The sequence below is a fragment of the Odontomachus brunneus genome, unplaced genomic scaffold, assembly GCF_010583005.1.
Source record: "Odontomachus brunneus isolate Ranch 3 - 2012 unplaced genomic scaffold, Obru_v1 Obru_scaffold_032, whole genome shotgun sequence".
NCBI classification, from domain to species: Eukaryota; Metazoa; Arthropoda; class Insecta; order Hymenoptera; family Formicidae; genus Odontomachus; species Odontomachus brunneus.
The window spans coordinates 906,488-911,145 of NW_022639482.1; the positions used below are offsets into that span (position 1 = coordinate 906,488).

General features: G+C 41.8%; 1 long non-coding RNA gene across 1 annotated transcript; it reads left to right on the forward strand.

Annotated features, from left to right (window-relative positions):
• Window positions 1-856: 856 nt before the first annotated feature.
• LOC116843391 lies at window positions 857-2,767 on the forward strand. The gene is made up of 4 exons (XR_004377878.1): window positions 857-1,268; window positions 1,331-1,461; window positions 1,635-1,813; window positions 1,985-2,767. It is a non-coding gene; the product is annotated as an uncharacterized LOC116843391 (long non-coding RNA).
• The last annotated feature ends 1,891 nt before the right edge of the window (window positions 2,768-4,658 follow it).

The window sequence follows — 4,658 nt, forward strand, 5'->3', positions numbered from 1 at the left end:
GATGACAAGGGAAATGTCTATATATACGATGTTAAAGGTAAGGAGTAATAAATAAGTTTATAAATTTCCTTAGGCCTGGTGCCCACGATGCTAGAAATCGATCCGAGTTCTCGGACCGAGAAATATATAGCCAATTAACTTTCCAGATAACTAAATTATAAATTAATAATTACTAAATTAATTAATTAATTAATTACTAAATTTATTAATTTATTATTATTTTGCTGAGAAGCAATTATAGCTAATGTCGAAATACGCTTTCGATCAGCCATTTTGTACAACACATATGTAGGCACAACACACATGTAGTATGTCACATTGAGCATTCTTCCATGGCTGTTCGAAAACTCCTCTCGATACCAACTCCACTAACCCCATTAAGCCCATCCACCACAGCCACTTTCCGTCGTGGACTTTCAGGGTTTTCGAACGCACCCTAGGGCAGTCAGTTCACTGAACTCGCTGCACTAGTTCAGCCTGCACTGTTCGAAAGAACACATTTCTTGCACTGTTCTGATCGAAAGAACGCATTAGTGCAAACTTCGTGAACTAGTGCAGCCAGTTCAGGTCGAAAGAACAAACCTATTATGAAAAATGTAGTACAACTGCGGGTGTATTCCGAACCAATGCCGGTCGGCTTTTTTTTTATTTCTAGATATTGACAGCCACGTAACTAATAGCGAATTCGGTAGCTTGCACTAGTGCGCACTGAGTGCGCATTAAGGCTTGTTTACAGTACATTCTTATATTTAAGATCGTGTCTTAAATACATATTTAAAAACATTTTAACTAATAAAATGATTCGTACGGATGTTATACATATCATATTATGGTTAAAAATATTTGAGAATTTATTTGAGAATTATTTAAGACAATCTTTAAATATAATAACATACTATGAACAAGCCTTAGTGCGCACTCAGTGCACACTAGTGCAAGCAACCGAATTCGCTATAAGCCGAAGCTGCGAAGTGTTCCGAACTCAACATAACCTGCAAAAATTAATAGCTTATAGTGAACAAGTATTATTGTTGTACAAATTGTAGTAGTATTATTGTTAATACAAATAACATAAAAATGAATAAAAATATAATAACAGTGCTCAACGTGGTTTTTGAGAGTTCGAGTTTAAGTGATAGTAGTGATGACGAAGATATGAAAATTATTTTTTGCGAGAAAAATAAATCTCAAAGGAAACCAAGAGTTAAAAATTTTATTGAAAATGTGATCTACGCCTATAACACCGAAGAATTTAAACGACATTTTCGGTAAGTTATCATGCAAAATAAGTAATAAGTGTTTTTATTTTAATGTTGAATTCAATTTCCAGTATATGTCGCAGTACTTTTTATTTTTTATTGAATATCTTGAGACCATATTTGGAAACAGAGAAAAGTGGTCCTGTTATTTCACCTGAAAAGTTGTATATTGCTTTGTGTTAGGAACACCTGATTCATATAGGTAAATATTCATATTTAATTACTATTGTATATTTTCTTGAATTGGTTCTTCTTCAATTAATGTTCATTCATAACTTAATTTGATATAGATCTGTTGTAACTAAATTCGATGTAGGAAATGCCATAGCTTGGTGAGCTGTAAAAAGAGTAGTGAAAGCTCTATGTCACTTTTAGAACTATTTCATCCATTGGCCAACATCAGAAGAAGCAGAAGTTACTGCCAGGTATATACAGAACAAATATAACTTCCCATATGTAATTAGAGCTGTGGATGGGACATTACAATCGCAGCTCCAAAAGAAAATGCACTTGCGTACATAAATCGAAAAGGACATCACTCTATACAGCTGCAGGTATAAAGCATTCTAAAATACTATATTTTCACTTGTAAATTAAATTATAGGAATATATAAAACACCTAGTAAACACACAACATTACATTATATAAATGTCAAATAGTATGTATGTAACATATATGTTATGGAACTCATACTTAGTATTTATTTGCCATTGATCTTGTTTAGAGGTAGTTTACAATCAAAAAAGGGAATTTATTCACTGCTACACTGGAATGCCAGGATTAGTGCACGCGATATGAGAGTGTTTAAATATTCTGGTCTACAACACAAATGTAATGAGAATCATATTGATAATAATAAATATCTCATTGCTGATTCAGCTTACACTGTACAAAAATTTGTGATGGTGCCATATCGAGATAATGAACATTTAACAGCTAAAGAAATTAATTACAACTATGCTCTATCTAAAAGCAGAATGATTGTGAAACAATCTATAGATCTTTTGAAAGGACGATGGAAATATTTATTGGACAAACTGCCAATGCGTAGGACAGACTTTATCCCTTATTATATTATAGCTTATTGTGTTCTTCACAATATCTGTGTTATGAAAAGAGATAAGATGAAATACTCAGTTAACCTTCCGGACAATGTGGAAAATGGTGGACCTTTGGAAGTTACTCCAGAACAACAACGAGAAGAAGTCATAAAAAGAGAGCAAATAAAAAATTATCTTACTATTGTAAGAAATAACTAAATGAGAACAAATTTTGACATTTACACATATGAAGTATTTTTATTTTATACTTTGTTATGTATTATATTATATACTTGTTTTCTTATGTATATATATATAGATATTATGTATTATATTTTATACCGAATTTACCAAAAAAAATCCAAACATCTTGTAAACGTGAGGGCAAGGTGACCTTAACTTAACAAGTAATTATAACAACGGAATATGAACAAAGTCGAAAATATATTTGATTAAACGCAGTTTAACACAACGTTTTCTTATTCTAAGCCTTACATTCTCAATCGCAAACGCACCTTCCACAACGAACGATAAATATACACATTCGACTATTAACAAAGAACTCACAAGTTAACCGACAATATTTCCGACAAAAGACTAGCTAGTTTAAACGCAAAATCGACAGTTCAAAAGACAACCGGCAAACAGCCCCTTCGCAAAGCAGCCAGCTCCTTTTTTTTTTATTGAGAGAAATATACAGGGTCATCGAAAAGTATTGGACCCCCCTAATATCTTCAGTTAAAATGCATTTTGGAGAAAATGTCCAATAGCAAAGTTGTATGGTTTCAAGCAGGGAGTAAGATGATGGGTCCGTGTGGGTGGCGGACGTAAAGAATACCCCCAACGTATGGCCTGCGTGTCGTAAAAGGCGACTAAACGCCCTCATGGGTGGGTTGCTGCGCCCATGAGTATTAGGAGCCGGAGGGCTCCCCTCCCTCTCGCTTCAGAGAGGGAGGGAAGCCCAAAGGCGCCTACAGCGGGGAGCGTACCGGATCCCTTATGCCAGTATGGTACCGGTCTCTCGGGTGGGCAGCGACGCCCGAGAGTTCTAGAGGAAGGCGAGCGCGCCCGGCTGTCCTTAGGGCAGCCGGAGCGGGTGAACCGACCTCACCGCGGGGGCAGTCGGGTCCCTTATGCCAGTATGGTACCGGTCTCTCGGGTGGGCAGCGACGCCCGAGAGTTCTAGAGGAAGGCGAGCGCGCCCGGCTGTCCTTAGGGCAGCCGGAGCGGGTGAACCGACCTCACCGCGGGGGCAGTCGGGTCCCTTATGCCAGTATGGTACCGGTCTCTCGGGTGGGCAGCGACGCCCGAGAGTTCTAGAGGAAGGCGAGCGCGCCCGGCTGTCCTTAGGGCAGCCGGAGCGGGTGAACCGACCTCACCGCGGGGGCAGTCGGGTCCCTTATGCCAGTATGGTACCGGTCTCTCGGGTGGGCAGCGACGCCCGAGAGTTCTAGAGGAAGGCGAGCGCGCCCGGCTGTCCTTAGGGCAGCCGGAGCGGGTGAACCGACCTCACCGCGGGGGCAGTCGGGTCCCTTATGCCAGTACGGCAACCGGCCTCCCGGGTGGGCAGCTGCGCCCGGGAGTAGTAAGATCCTCGGTGAATACTTCACCGGGGATCCACAGCGGGGGCAGGGCGGGCTCCTGAGGCTCCGTTGAGCCAAACCGCCCTAGGGGGCGGCCCGAGAAGCCGCCCGGGTTGGGGAGCCGCCGTCATGCCCCCCATTAAAACATATGATGGAAAGAAAAAAGGAAAAGACTTGCGGCGAGTCGGATGCGTCGCGCCGGCATGGGGGGGCTATGGTCCCAGGCTCCCCCTTGTCGTCAACGAACGATGGGCCGAGGGAAGCCGGGGCGTCTGCGGCGGGCGTGCCGGCGGATATTGCGACCGCCGAGGGGAGGGGGGAAACAGGAAAAAAGGAGGGGGAGAGTGGGGAAGGAGGAGTGAAAAGAAGGAAGATAGAGGAAGAGCAGGAAGGGATTGGGACAGGGATAAAGAAAAAGATAGGGGAAGAGGATAAGGGGATGGATGTGGAAGAGAAGGAGGGGTGGCCGGATCCACACAGAATGGATAAGAATAGGGAGTTTGTGCTCACACAGTTTCATTATCTTAGGCAAAGTGCTGAGCACATCGGCGACATAATAGGGAGAAGCAAGAGGATGAGTGGGGTGGAGAAGGGAAACATAACGAAAAGCAAAGACGAAATGGTGAGATATGGGGAAGAAATTGCAAAGGTATTCAGAACAAGAACGGAAGCACTAGAGGGAGTGTTAAGAGAAAGGGACGAGCTATTGAATAGGTATGAAAATGACGATGTAGAATGGGTATTGGAACTGGATAAACACAGAAGGGTAATATGT